Genomic DNA, 16,293 nt, shown 5'->3' with positions numbered 1-16,293 from the left:
GAGAGAGAGAGAGAGAGAGAGAGAGAGAGAGAGAGAGAGAGAGATTACTAGGAAATTCCCACTTGCTCTCTCGCCAGATTCTGTAGAGAATATTTTTCCCTTAGGGTTTTTGGAAGCAATTGTCTGCGCCCTGAGTCATAGTTTTCCCTGTTAAGGCTGCATTTCTTCCTGTCCATCACTTTGGTCTGTCCCAAGTGCCGGCAACACAGAGCTGTATGCAGTTTCCTTTTCAAGTCACACCAGCTGCTTTCCTTATCTCATAGGAACTTTTAAGAACCTGTGTTGTTTAATGAAACACGCAACAAATTTCTCTTTCTTTTCACTTTTTAATGTCTTGGCGCTCTCTCTCTTTTTTTTTTTTCCAGTGAAAACCCAGAGGTAAGGCAAATAGTTTTCAAAGCAAAAGTGACTTATTAATCCAAAAATGCATGAATGGGAAATCTGTGAATTTGAAAGTCCATATGTTTTTTTTTCTTTTTCTTTTTTTTAGTAGGCTCCAGGCCCAGCATGGAGACCAATGCAGGGCTTGAACTCACCACCCTGAGATCAAGACCTGAGCTGAGATGAGTCAGATGCTTAACCAACTGAGCCACTCAGGTGCCCCAAAAGTCCAAATATTTTTTAAAAGCTTCCTATACCCAAGAGGAAAAGGCACACGACATGGAGTTATACAAACCTGAGAGCTAATGTGGGTTTTCCCACTTTCTAACTGTATGAGCTTGAACAAGATATGTAGACTGGAGATAATCATACTTGAACTCTTGAGGAATAAATGGAATGATAGGATGTATGCCTTGATCCAGCACTGGGCCTTGTCTATGAAAATGCCCAATGTTGGGGCGCCTGCCTACGTGGCTCAGTTGGTTAAATGTCTGCCTTTGGCTCAGGTCATAATCCCGGGGTGCTGGGATTGAGCCCCAAGTTTGGCTCCCCACTCAGTGGAGAGTCTGCTTCTTCTCCCCCTGTTCCTCCCCCCTGCTCATGCTCTCCCATGCTCTCTATCTCAAACGAATAAATAAAATATCTTAAAAAAATAAACAAGAAAATGCCCAATGCTTTACTTAATTAAAAGTGAATAAAAATTATAGAAATTTGTCACACAGAATTAGGTGGGCTCTTAGAGTACTCTTCCCAAAATCTTACACAAAAAGCAAGTTCTTAATAAATTGATAGTTGGTAGCCATATTGCTCTTATAATGGGATCTAAATGAATGTCATTTTTACAAGTCATATTTATGGATATTAGGAAAATATTCAGCATCTATAATTACCAAGTATAAATAAGGCTTGTCTAAAATCACAATTTCAACATTTGTATAAGTGGACTCTGGAAAGTTATTTAAGAAGCAAAACCAACTAGGTGCCGGGGTGGCTCAGTCGGTTCAGCGTCAGCCTTTGGCTCAGGTCATGATCTCATGGTCCTGGGATAGAGTCCCCCTTTGGGCTCCCTGCTCTGCAGGGAGCCTGCTTCTCCCTCTGCCTCTGCCTCTGCCTCTCTGCCTCTCTGTCTCTCCTGAATAAGTAAATAAAATCTTTAAAAAAAAATACAGGGCGCCTGGGTGGCTCAGTCATTAAGCGTCTGCCTTCGGCTCAGGTCATGATCCCGGGGTCCGGGGATCGAGTCCCGCATCGGGCTCCCTGCTCAGCGGGAAGCCTGCTTCTCCCTCTCCCACTCCCCCTGCTTGTGTTCCTGCTCTCACTGTCTCTCTCTGTCAAATAAATAAATAAAATCTTTAAAAAAAATACAAATACGCTAAAAAAAAAAAGAAGCAAAACCAATTGTTTCACAGACATTTGAAATGTTAAGAAACAAAGATGGGTAAAGCAGACTGTGGGGAAGGGCGAACAGAAAGAATAATTGGTCTTTGTTGATCTCCTATGATGTGACTAGACTGTGCTCAGCACTGCACATATTATGTTGGATGTCTGTTGTTGTCTGTCTGGCATGGAGGGCTGCCACCTACAGCTATGGGAATGGGCATCTGCCCCAGGCTGGGCCACCGAGAACACTGGTTTCTCCACAGCCACAGTGACTGGTCAGAAGTGGATAAGTAACCCAAACTGAGGACATGAGAGTGACAAGAACTCCCGGTGGAATGCTGGGGGGGAAGAGTGTCTCCGTCTGCAGTAGCAGGTGCCTGGTCCAGGCTAAGCCCAGAGCCCGGACCGCCACATCCAGCTCACACAGCTTATTCTCTGCACACCTTTAGGTGGTGCTCTTCTCTGGTGATCTTGACATGTCCCACATTGGAAGAAATGCTTACAAATAAAGCCAACTCAAAAGGATGAGCAGAAGGGAAAGGCAGACGAAGACACATACCTTAAAATTTTGTTTCAGCCATGCCTAAAGGTTTATGTCCTAAAATGTTTAAGCTATCTGAGCTGTGAAATAGAATTAGAGGGGACTGGCAAATAAACTAGCAACCCACCCAACCACTTAATAACCTCTCTTGCCTTTGGAGGCAACCCATCTGTATGTTCCTTCAGCCCATCTGTATGCTCCAGATAGGTCTGCCCATCCTTAGAAGTGTGGAAGGCACTTGAAGCCCTTGCCTGACTGGCTCTTTGCTCTTCCAGTGTAAGCCAATGGCTACGCACTAATCAACATGAGTGATATATGAAGCCTCCTACAACCTCACCGCTGAATGCTTTAAATTGAGGTTCAGCTAAATCTCTATAGAACGATAGCCAGGCCTTCAGAGTCAAACTGTCCTCTCATTTCTGGTGAAAAGTTATGTCTTCTTGGAGGCACATAGCTTTGTTTGTCCTTTGACGCAATTCAACAAACGTTTCCTAAATGTGCAACGCATATCAGACACTATGCTAAGCACTGAGCTTACAGAGACAAACAAGATGCATGCATTATACTGAAGAAACTCATTTTTAGGGGAAACAAACATAAGTAAAACAGCTAAAAATGGTAACACGATTTTTATCGTGTCATTCTAATGTCATTCTAACGGACAACGCTCTACCGAAGCCCAGAGGAGGGTACAATGTGTCCTGTCTGACGGGATTTGAGCAGCCCGGACAGAGAAGGTATCTGCACTTGGCTGCGAAGAGATAGAAGCATTTTAAAAGAAAAGAATGGGAGAGAGTACATTTCAAAAAAAAGAGCGGTCTGAACAAAAGAACTAGAGTCATGAGGCCACATAGCCTCTTCAGAGAAGGTCACGAGGTGCAGGGCAAGCAGCAGGGCCTGGGGAAGAGTAGGAAGGAAAAGAGGCTGGAATCTAAGCTGGGGTGGACGCTGAGGGCCTGGAGAGCAGGGTCTTTGAGGAGAGGAGTGGCCTGGGCAGATGACTTGAGACAGGAGACTGGTCAGAGCAGGGAGGGGTGGGTCGGAGCAGGGGGAGACCAGAGCCCGAGAGGCTTTGAGGGTCTGAACGTGAGGGGGCTGGCGGCCTAAACCAGGACTGAGGACAGGTCAGCTTATAGACACAAGGCATGCGCATTCAGTTCTGTAGACATCTCTCAGTCTTAATGGGCTCTCTTCTCTTCATATTCACAACTTCCCTCCAATGTTGCCATTGCTACAGTGATATATTTTTGAAAGGACTGAAATGAAGAATTCTCAGTCGGACTGAGAAGCAACTGTTGGTGTCATTCATGAACCACCCCTCCAGCCTCAGAAGCTCTTCTTCTCAGAAGCTCGCCATAAGGCTCATGAGGGGTCTCTAAAGCAGGGGCCAAGCACAAGTGGCTGGGTACAAGAAATCACGTGATGAGATTAGCATCCGCTATGTCTGTGCAAGGTAGAAATCCATTTCTGTACAAGACAGAATGTTGCTCCTGTCTGCTTGCATTTCAACTACTTTTCCTGGGCTTTCCTATTCAGGGATGGGTATGGCCAAGCTTTCAGCTGACTGGGTAGGGTGTGTGTGCCCCACTCTCTGGCTTATCCAGCAAGGCCATGACAGTTCTACTCAGTGTCCCCTCTCTCACCTGCAGACGCCAGTCTCTTAGTCCTGGTGAACCTCAGACTTGGGAACAGGATGTGTTGGTCCATGAGGGCTGCCATAACAGAGTATCACAAACTGGGAGGCTGAGAACAACAGAAATTTGCTGTCTCATGCTCTGAAGGCTAGGAATCTGAAATCAAAGTGTCGGCAGGGCTGGTTCCTTCGGAGAACTGTGAGCAAGAGTCTGTCCACTGTCTCTCTCCTAGCTTCTGGTGGTTTCCTGGAGTCGTTGGCATTCCTCGGCTTCTGCTGCATCACCCTGATCTCCCCCTTCATCCACACATGGTGCTCTCTGTGTGTGCATGTTTGTGTCCAAATTTCCACTTTTTTTTTTAAAGATTTTATTTATTTATTCATGAGAGACAGAGAGAGAGAGAGAGGCAGAGGGAGAGGCAGAGGGAGAAGCAGGCTCTGCAGTGAGCAGGAAGCCCGATGCGGGGCTCAATCCCAGGACCCCGGGATCACGACCTGAGCCGAAGGCAGACGCTCAACCATCTGAGCCACCCAGGCGCCCTAAAATTTCCACTTTTTATAAGGACACCAGTCAAATTGGATTAGGGAGCTCATCTTAACTCATTACATCCGTGGCAAGCCTATTTCCTCGTAAGGTCGCATTCTGAGGTACGGGGGGTTAGGACTTCAACGTATACATTTGAGGGGGACACCATTCAATACATAACAGAGGGGGAGACGAGACATCCCTTTCTTTTTCTCCTTGGTTCTGCTTTGTGCGGGGTGAGGAAAACTGATCAGCTCTTCTGTCTTTTGCCCTGAAAGAGAATCCCCCCTTTCCACCTCAGCCTCTCCAGCTACGGCAGCCCAGAGCCGGGGCACAGACGGCTTTCCTTGAAATGCTACTAGGAAGCCAAAGTGAAAACCAGTCAACTGAAATGCCATTGAAATTTCCACAGGCTGTTAAAATCATCCTTTTCATTTTATTTGCCATAAACTTCATTAAATAGTTTAGAGGACAGTAAGATATTTGGTGAGTTAGCTTTAGACCAAGGTCTCTGTTGGGTGTGTGTATATCTTTGCCGCTGTTGAGGAAAGGGAACCTCATGTACGGAGGGGGGAGAAACTTAATATTAGCTTCTTCACCTCCAGGGTGCAGCTTGAGCTCTCCTAAAATCCAGTGTAGTGGAATCCCAGGGATTAATTTTCTACTCTATACCCCACCCCTGAAACAGTAAATGTGGTCTGCATGACGGAGTTACTTCCTATTTACTTAGCTTTGTTCTTGTTTCTTATGGCCTACTAACATTGGATTTATTAAGCCAAGAGTGCTTGCTTTTCTGGGCCACATTATAATACTTTCTGTGATGATCAACAAAGATTTCATTCTTTGATTCATCCTAAACCTTTGGTTTCACCCAGGCTCTGTTGGCTTTGGGAGGTCTGTAAAACTATAAATGTCTAACCATAGAAGATTAATTAAATAAATTATGCTACAGCCTCAAAATGAAATACTATATAGCCATTAAAAATGATCGTGCTAGACCAGCAAATAACCCTCTGTCAATAAGCAAACCACTCATGTGATTGTATTTATGTAGGCAAAATATTTGTTCCCAGAGGAAAGTGTTCTAGTGTGATGCCCTTTTTTTAAAACATTTTTTTTTTAAGGTTTTATTTATTTGTCAGAGAGAGAGAGAGAACACAAGCAGGGGGAGCGGCAGGCAGAGGGAGAAGCAGGCTCCCTGCTGAGCAAGGAGCCTGATACAGAGCTCGATCCCAGCACCCTGGGATCATGACCTGAGCCAAAGGCAGCCACTTAACTAACTGAGCCACCCAGGCGTCCCTAGTGTGATGCCTTTTTAAAAAATTAAAGAAGCACTTCAGATGTATTACTGAAATGTTTCCTTTTTAACATATAAGAACATTTAAACATGATTTCCAGTTTATTTTATACGTGCTGGATAGGAGCATTTCAGCTCACAAAAAAATACTTTAGCCGGTAAGAAGTTAAATTCAGGGAAAGATTGTTTTTGAGTAAAATTAATTTTAAAGTCATTTGAATACACACTGAGGGATATTAAATCAAGTTAAGAGTCTGAATGATCCAGGTGCACTGAGTAACTTCCATCACTGGACGTGCTAAGCAGACGAACTTATATGTTCCGTAATGACTCACCTGGCTATAAATTCACAAGTGTCATGTGTTAACATATTTAGAATCATTAAATATATTACGAGGTGAATTTAAATAGAATGTAATAGACAAAAGAAAAAGATTATGCTACATCTGTATGCCTTAACTTACAAAGTATTCCATAGCCAACACACTGTTAAGTGACAAAGATACATTTTAGAACAGTATACATACTATAATCCCATTTTTGTGTGAAAATATATATACACAGGCATACAATAAAGCCTAGAATTATGTCAATCATAAATTGTAAATGAAATAGTAAGGTGAGCATCTCCAAGTGACAGATTTGTGGATAGGTTTATTTTCTTCTTTGTACTTTTCATGAATGTTTAACACATTCAGTAGCAGGTAATGGCTTTTCTTGATCATTTAATAATAAAGTGATCTTAATTTTGAAATGTGAAATATATTGTATTCAGTCTTATCTCAACTCTAATGAGTCATTTGCCTTAGTTGTACCTTGACATTCCCATACGCTACATTGTGTCCCTGACAAGAAGTAACTGGGAACATGAAAATAAGCTCTGTTTGATACACTTATAAGCCCCAATTTAGTTTCTGAGAAACACATAATGATATTATTTTGTACCTTGATGTAATTTTAAAACTTAATTACCCAGTCATAAACTTTCATCATTAAAAGAAAATGCACTAGTCTGGGATTTAGGAGGCTTGACTACTTTTCTCTCCCCAGCTACTAGCTAGTGGGCAAATCTCTCTCCAGGACTCCATAGAGCCCCATGGAGATTTCAGAAGCTTAAGCCTACATGAATTTAGTTCTGTCTCTCAGAGATCTTCAGTTTTATCTGGTATCCATCTCTTTTTAAGATTATAATCAAGTAAAAAGAACTTTTCCTGGAGGTTTTAATAGACCTGAAGCAAAAGGTCTGGATTAGACTCTATTTTTGAATCTATATTTGAATCCTTATATTTATAAGGCAGCGCCTACAAATTGTGTGACGGGTAAATTCCTTCACCTTTCAGGGGTTCAGCTTCATTGCTTTAAAAATGAGCAAATAAAATGATCTATCTCTTTAAGATTTAAGGCATGAGATATTATATCTAAATCTCTGGCACAATTCCTGATACATAGGAAGTACTAGACAAATAGAGAGATGTTAGCTCTTGTTATCATTGGCTTCATCAGTTACATACCTCTAACTCAAACACAGATTAAACCCTAGGAAAAATCGAAGTTTTCCTTAGCATGTTAAGTACAAATAGACTTTCATGTTAATGATACACAGGAATGAAGGAGTTTGAGGAAAAAAAGAAATGATTCTACATCAGAATTTCCTGGGTACTGTCAAAGGAATTCTTTTTTTTTTTTTTTAAGATTTTATTTATTTATTTGAGAGAGAGAGAGAGCACATGAGAGGGGGGAGGGTCAGAGGGAGAAGCAGACTCCCTGCTGAGCAGGGAGCCCGATGTGGGACTCGATCCCGGGACTCCAGGATCGTGACCTGAGCCGAAGGCAGTCGCTTAACCAACTGAGCCACCCAGGTGCTCCTGTCAAAGGAATTCTTAATTTGTAAGAACTTAAGAATCATCTTTTCTTATCGTTAGTAAAACAATTTGTCTTAAAGTGTTTACCAGCAACCACAACTTGGAATGTTCTACTGAAATCAGCTAATTTCATAATAGTAGTTAAACCATGATTTGAGGAAAGTATTTATTTCCCTAGATTCCTTATCCATTTCCATTCACAGGTCTTCTTTAGAAAGTTGTATCTTACACAGTTTTAATACACAGGCTCGTAAAAAGATGGCCTGTGACTTTAGATAAACATTTTTTTTTTTTTTTACAAGCAGCACTTGAAAGTGCTCTTGTAATTGAACTCCCAAAGTCTGAATTTCAAATGGAGAGCAGGGGATTTACCAAATATGTGATGAAGAATCATGTTTTCATGTCCCTTCATTTTGGCAGAAACTCGTTTCAACTGAAAAAATTCCCTTACCATTACAGAAACCCAGAGGGCAATCATGAATTAAGACCTGGCAAATAAAACTGAGAGGAAAGCCTGAAATAACATGTGGTTGTCATTTTCCAGGCCACAGAGAGGGGAAGTGGTTTTTCAGGGCTAGCTACGCAAAGGCTAACACATGTACCACATTCACGTGGACGGCAGACAGTAAAAATACAAAGAAATGATGGTTCACCTTTTTCTTTCATAGTGAGGCAGGTGTTGACTTGCCCTGCAGTTAGGGGTGCTTCGTTGGGGATCTTGATGTCATTTTAAATTTGAGGTAAAGCTCTTCTATTTATATTGGTGGCCTCTCACAACCACTCTGAACGATAGGGTATCTTAGTCAATCTGGCTTCTCTTCCATAAAGATAAAACTTAGTGGGTTGTGGGACTTCCCCAAGACCAGTTAGAAGTTTGACTGGAAATCACTATCTCTGAATTTTCAGTGTTACAAATCATTCTATCTATGTCTAAGAAGGAAGGAAGGAGGAAGGAAGGAGAGAATAAAAAGTGGTGTTTTTGTTTCAAAAATATATTTGCAATACCAGGTTGTAAAAACAGTATTAGCTTGTAGAAATCACTACATCATTCTTCTAGCCTCCTTTATAGCTTGTGGTCACCTGTCTTGTTTAATCTCTGTTTATCCGCCCCAGACTTAGATCCTGCTCTACCTACACTCCAGCAAACAAGACACATACCTAAGATATCTTAATATTTATATGGGGATGACAACTCATCGTCCCCCCTCTCGTGGCAGACATTGCTAGCTGATGACAGTACTCTTTTCACTCCACCCAGATGAAGCCCCAGAATCCTCCTCAATCCAGAAGACTCACACCAATTGATCTGGGGTGAAACCTCCTTGTCATCTCCAATTTAGAGCACTGTCCCCCAGTCCAGTAGCTTCTTCACTGAATAATATTGTCTCTGCTACTTTTGTGGTCCTTGGTACATTTAATCCTTCTGAAATTCACCCATGAAATGAGTATCATATCATTACCCCACATTGAGTCTGTAATAAGATAGGGTACATAAAAAACACTATGCAAACATACAGAATAACTGTTATTACTTTTAACATTAAACAACGGTTTGTTTTATTCCACTTAATTGTTCCCCTCCTCATCAGCTTTCTCCCTCAGAAAATTCTGGCCTGCCTTACACAAAGTAGTGCCTCACCTAGCACAGTGGGTCTGCGCATAATTGGTTCTCCATAAACGTTAGCCGCCCCCCCCACCTCCCACTGTCTGTTCCTGACTCACTCCTGGTCATTCATCAACTATTAGTGTTCACAGTGTTTTCACACCGCCATCTGCCCCAGTTCAATAAATTGCAAAGCATAACATCTCAGAGGATTTAAAAACACTATCTGGTGGGCGCCTCGGTGGCTCAGTCGTTAAGCGTCTGCCTTCGGCTCAGGTCATGATCCCGGAGTCCTGGGATCGAGCCCCGCATCGGGCTCCCTGCTCCGCGGGAGGCCTGCTTCCCCCCCTCCCACTCCCCCTGCTTGTGTTCCCTCTCTCGCTGTGTCTGTCAAATCAATAAAATCTTGAAAAAAAAACAAAAAACAAAAAGCAATATCTTGACTGGTTTCACTAATCTGCAGTGTTCTTTCCCAAAGAGGGGAAACCTCCGGAAAGAAGTGTGTCGGTGGCAGGGACACCCAGGCCTTCCCCTCCTTAAGAGGAGGGCCACAGGACTGCTGCTGTCCTGGCAATGGTAACAAACACATTTCCTATGTGCCAGTCATTGATCATTAATCTTTATCACAATCACATGTGATAATATGATTATCTTCACTTTAGATATCAGGAAATTGTCCCAGAGGGCTCAAACAACTTTCCAAGGCCATGCAACTATTAAGTTGATGTATTAGCATTCTCCAGAGAAACAGAACCAATAGGATATAGATAGAGATGTAGATACAGATGAGATTTATTATAGGGTTGGCTCACAAGTCCCGTGATCTGCCGTCTGCAAGCTGGAGAACCAGGGAAGCTGGTGATATAATTCAGCCTGAGTCAAAAAGCCTGGGAATGGGAGTGGGGAAAGGTAGAGGGGTGCGGATGGTGTGTTGAATCCCAAAACTTGAGAATCAGGAGCGTCAGCCCTCATCCAAAGGCAGGAGAAGCTGGATGTCTCAGTTCCAGCAGAGAGAGAGAGAATTTGCCCTTGCTCTGCTTTTCTGTTCTAATCAGGCCCTCAGTGGACTAGATGATGTCCATCCACACTGGTGAGGGATCTTTTTTACTCAATTTACTGACGCAAATGTTAATGTCTTCCAAAGACACTTTAACAAACATGCCCAGAAATAATGTTTTACCAGCTGTCTGGGCATCTCTTAGCCCAATCAAATGGACACATAGAATTAACCATCACAGTAAGTCATGCTATTAGTAAGTAGGGACTCAAACCCAAGCAACCTGGTTCTTGAGAACCTTTATTCTTATCTCAATGCATTTCTGCTTCCTCTTTCCTACTCTTCTGTATGGATTTGTGGAGGTTGTGTCAAACAGAATGGGATCTCTCAGGATGGTATGCTGATGGAGCCAGACCCTTCTTCCTTGACCCCCTTCCTGCATCTGCAGAACTGGATGAGCACTGTCCAGGTGCTGCCTGATTACCCTCCCTGAGACTGTATACCTCAAGGCATATTTGGGCTTTTAACTATCTCATGAAAAATTTTTGATTGCTATAGAAATATAAAGGTATATGTCAAAGTATGAGTAAATTAACGAGGCATGAAAAGGTTGAAAGCAAAAGCAGTTGGAGACAGCAAAACAAATACAGGCTAATGGGAGGTTCTGGCTGATGGGGTAAAAGGCCAAAAGCTGTTCTAAACTGCCAGGAAATCCACTCAAAAACAATTTCAGAGGGAGACCAATATTTAAATCCGCATAATCCTTTCACAACGTATACATGTATCCAATCGTCATAGTGTATACTTTAAATATCTTATAATTTCATCAATTATATCTCCATAAAGCTAAATAAAACCAATAAATATGGATTAACCAATATTTGATATAGTCCTTCTGTGCTTCACCTACATTTTCTCCCTTGGGTTATAAAGTGGTTTTTAAAGGCAATCAAAATCTTGCATTATGGCTTACAATAAAATAGAAAGAAAAAATTAATAAAAAGTAGGCCAATTACATCGAAACATGCCAGTTATTGGGCCAATATAGTAATAGCATTTTTAAACTTATTTGCTTGGAAAATTCAAAATTGACTGATCTTTAAAAGGATCCTTATGAGTTAAAAAAAAACTGGTTATTTAATTCAATCTATTGAAGTCAATTCAACTAGTTCAACAAATATTTGTTGATGTGTTTTCCACAAATAAGTAGAGACATTTTTAGACAAATATAAACTAAGGTTTTGCCAGCAGCAAATCTTGAGGAGAGTAAGTGCTAAAGAATGTGACCGAGTTGAGTACAAAGCGGTTCTCCAGGTGTGGAAGGTCTGTTTTGGGTCAGTAAATGATGGTCAAGACAAAACAAATTTAAATCCATATAAAGCAGATAACTCAGCAATTGCACTTGTAAAAGTCACCCTCGACCATTAGGTGGTCGCTTACGTCTGTGATATGAGAGGCCCTGGAGGCTACTCCATGCTTCAAAATATTTTTCCAGTTTTATAAAACTGGAAATTCTTCCAATAAAAATTCATTCCTTTGCACCAGAAGCATTGTCCGCCTTCAAGCGATCATTGCTAGACTTATCCCCAGGCACTGAACAGTGCTCACTCTCACTTCCACCTGTGGATCTCTCCAAGACTTTCCAACATGGACCATTCCATGCCTCTGCTGATGCCTTTGTTTTTCTCTCTTCCTGGATACTGTTCTCTGACTCGTCTCCTGTGGGACCAACTACTCTCTAAGGATCTCCAAGGCTTTTCACTACCTTCCCCATTCTCAGAGACATGACTCCTTCTAGAATTTTCTGAAGACTTTTCTAACTCATCACACTATACTGTATTTTATGGCTATTTTCACACCACTAGACTTCCTTGTTCCCTTTTGGTAATGTCTAGATATGAGCATCTTGAAGGCAGGGGTGCTAGCTTCTTTCCTTTGTTGTTTCTGCACCCCTGTTATTTAACACGGTATCATACACATGGTCCATCTTCAATAAAATTAGGAGTTAAGCTGTTAGCAGCTTTAGAGTCTTTATAGTTGACAGCACATGTGGGATTGTGGCAGCCAGCCGAGAGAAGGCTGGTGTGAAGGTGCTTGATAATCCTAATAAGCTTTGAACCCTGAGAGTACACCAGGCGGTGTCCTAAGCACTTTACATGAATAAGCAAAGAACTGAGGCCTAGAGAGCTAAATCAGCTGCCTAGGGTTGAAGGGGGTAAATCTGATCCAAATCTAGGAAGCCTGCCTTCAGCATTGGTACTCTCCATCATTCTGCTTTTCTGCTGAAGGAGGAAAAAAGAAATACCACGAGTACAGAGGAGGTGAGTGAATTAAATGGGGAGAGAGGAGACCAAAGACACAATTCTGGTTTTGCCAGAAGGAAAAAAAAAAAAACTAACAAAAATTTCAATGTACATAAACATGTTGGAAGGACTTTGAAATACAAGTTTGTGATAAAGTACCATTAGCTAAGACAAAGCCTTGAAAACCACCCCAAATATCTAAACAAGCATATTATCCAGAGATTGAAACAAGGACAAACAGCATACGGAAAGGAAGGAGAGCCATCATGAGCCATACAGAGAAAATTTAAACCAAGGCAAAAACATTCCCAGCTTTGTTTCCACTTAACTGATTGTTGGTCTTTCATAGGAGATGGCTCGTACCTATCACAATTCTGAAATTGAATTTCAGTGTGTATCACCATCCAAAGACACTACAGAATTTTATTATTAAAAAGTTTTGCTTATTATCATTAATAACAAAAAGCAGAAAAGACCACAAGAAAGTAGGGGGATCCTGAAAGGTCGTGCAAAAACGAGACTCCCTCAGATACAAAAATTTGGAGATGCGGGATCTGTGCAACCAGAGGTGATTCCTCGCCAGGCTCTCTCTGAGGAAGGAGTAACGCTGGGAAGGGGCCCGCCATGAGCCGCTGGTCCTTGCCGGCTTGGGCCTTGGTGCTACTTGTTTCCAGTACTGCCTTCTCTCTGGACTGTCACTTTCAAGGGAGGAGCAACTGGGAGAGTTTACGACATTTAGAAAATCTAGGAGGCAAATTTCCTCTGACATGTCTGAAGGACAGAAGTGACTTCATATTCCTCTAGGTTTCAACAGTTGATCAGGTTCTGAAGGCAAGAGCTGTCCCTGCCCTCCGAGAAATGCTACAGCAGGACTTCAACACTTTCAGCCTCAATGTCTCCCAATCTTCGTGGAATGAAAGCAGTGTAGAGGGACTCCTAAGCGGACTATGTCGGCAGACAGTGAAGACAGAGGTGTGGCCGGAGCAGGAAACCGGGCAGGAGGATCATTCATCCTCGCAGAGGGAAGATACCAGACTTGGAATAAAGAATTATTTCCAAGGGATCCGGGACTATTTGCAAGACCAAAAACATATCAACTGTGCCTGGGAGGTCATCCGTGTAGAGATGGCAAAGGTGTTTTCTGTTCATTGAGCAGCTTACCACAAGAGTTCAGGACCAAGAAATAGGTCACTTACATAACTAACTAGTTTGGAGCTGATCGCTAGTATCATTTTAGGTGTCGCCTCAAACCACTGTGATATTTCTAAGCAACTTTTTGTTTATTCTTTTTGTGACTTAGGGTGATACTGTCAGTCAGTTTTCTGGATTGATTAAATTATTCTTGGGGCGCCTGGGTGGCTCAGTCGGTTAAGCGTCTGCCTTTGGCTCAGGTCATGATCCCAGGCATCCTGGGTTCGAGTCCGCATCAGGCTCCCTGCTCAGCGGGGAGCCTGCTTCTCCTTCTGCCTGCTGCTCCCCCGCTTGTGCGCACTCTCTCTCTCTCTGACAAATAAATAAATAAAGTCTTTAAGAAATTATTCTTATCATTTCAAATATTAGTTTAATGGATTAGTTTATTGAAATTAAACATGTGTTATTAAAACAGTAATCTATTTGATGATTTATATAATATTATTTTAAAATTAAACGATTCTTTTATTTCATTTTTACAATCAGATCTTCTAAATTCAGTGTTCTTGGAACTTTGCTCAAAGGGTCATCTTCAGACTGCTTCATTTGACAGAGAAAATCGTTATCTTAAACAATCTTTAGGATCATTTCACAATGCGAAGGAAAGAGTGTCTTGATGGTAGGACTATCAGAAATAAAGAAGATTGTGAAAGATGAGATGGAAAAAAGAGGAAGATGAAAAATTTGGCAATTTCACTCCTCAGTAAGTCCTCAACTTGCACAAGAGCAGGAACATGTCTTGCACCCTAGCCATCATCCCAATCTCGAGCATGCCTAGCTTCTATTTTGGATGTCGTATGTGATTTCAGAAGAGAATGAGAACAAAGAAAAGCACGGCGATAAAGATGGTAGTGGCTAAGAAAAAGTGAGGGAAGGGAAGAAAGGTGGGGCCGGAACTTCTGAGATGCGCTCCTACCGTGTCTCCGCACATGGACACATGTGGAAAGCCCTCGAGGATGGTCGCTCCTTGTCCCTAGACTGCCCGTCTTCCATTTAAGCCCATCAGTGATAAATCACCATTCACTGATGTCTGTTCGTTCAGTGTTGTCTTCCAAGTTTATGTGAAGAATGGGACCACATTCTCAATAGCACCATTTACCCAGGGAAAAACCTGGACACAGACATACAGGGGAGAGGCCCCTTCACATGGAGGCGGAGACTGGAGTGATGCATCTATAAGTCAAAGGAATGTCAAGCTTTGCTAGGGGCCACTGGAAGCTAGGAAGAAGGCAAGGAAGGATCCTCCCTTACAGTCTTCAGAGAGAATGTAGTCCTGCCAGCACCCTGATTTTGGATTTGTAGCTCCCAGAACTGGAAGGGAATACATTTCTGTTGTTTTAAGCCGCCTAGTTTGTGATACATTGTTTCAGCAGCCCTAGGTAGCGAACACAGTCACATTGGTCCACACTGCTTGGTGTCCACACACTGACCCAACTCCTCACGTGGCCGTTGGTGGCGTCTCACTGATCATAAACTTCTCCTGCAGCCCCATGCTCTCCCACAATCCCACAGTCCGTTCTCTATGTGCTCACCTCTCTCACTACACCGGGAGAGAAGATGCATCTTCCTGGGCTGGGTTTTGAGTGGAGAGAAAAACAGAGTCTCTCAGAAAAGCCCACTACTCAGAGGCGGTAGCCACGGAAATAATCGATTGGTTTTTGCGGTCTCTCAGAGCTCCCGCCTTTCCAAATGCTCCTGTTGCTAAGTTAAGAGTTAACCCTCCTCCTGTGTACATAGCCAAAGCTGTGTGCTGCCTCAGAAACATCTCGTGGCACTTTGTAAAGGCTCTGAAAGCTTTTGTTTCTTTGTCAGTGTTTTTAATAGAGAATATATGCCATCCGTAGATTTATAGGATTTAAGATTTAGACTGTAATAAGAGCAGCAAAATAAAAGTAACTGTAATGTGATCTTTTAGAAAATATTATTTCAGAAGCTATTTACACATTCTACCTACAATGCTCTGTGATCCAGATCTTTGGAATCAACTTTCACAGAAATACAAGTATAGCCACAGCCACAGTTAGAAATCTGTCTTTGGTTATTGGATAAAGAAAAAGCGTTTACTCTATGTTAAAAGTTCTGTTTTTTAAGAACTAAGAGAGCTAATTAAAAGCCTAGGGGCATGCACCTAAATACACTTACGTTTCTAAGTTTCAAACCCAAGGGACTGATGACCACAATCGATAGAGGCAGAGTGAGGAGGAATGAGCCCGTGACTTGGGTCAGAAAATCCAGCTCGCGGTAAGTGCCAGGTCCTGACCACCATTTACTATGTGACTGGACAGTCACTTAATCCCTCTGAGGCTCATTTGCCTTAAGCCTAAAAACCATATCAATAATATCTACCCTTCCTCCTCATGAACAAGATTAAATGAGATACCATATATAAAAATACTTCACCATATACAAAAATAAGGCAAAAATACCATATATAAATATATAAAATATGTTAAATATAATGCGAACCTTAAAACCCCTACAAAGAATACATTTCAAGCCAATTCAAGAAATTAATTTCGCATTGTTTACCACTTAGATTTTTTTTAAAACCATAATAAAACCTAATCAACTAAAACATA

Source organism: Callorhinus ursinus, unplaced genomic scaffold (assembly GCF_003265705.2).
Source record: "Callorhinus ursinus isolate GAN/ISIS: 27379988/994484 unplaced genomic scaffold, GSC_fseal_2.0 scaffold39, whole genome shotgun sequence".
In the NCBI taxonomy this organism is placed as follows: domain Eukaryota; kingdom Metazoa; phylum Chordata; class Mammalia; order Carnivora; family Otariidae; genus Callorhinus; species Callorhinus ursinus.
Note: the sequence above shows the minus strand (reverse complement) of the source record.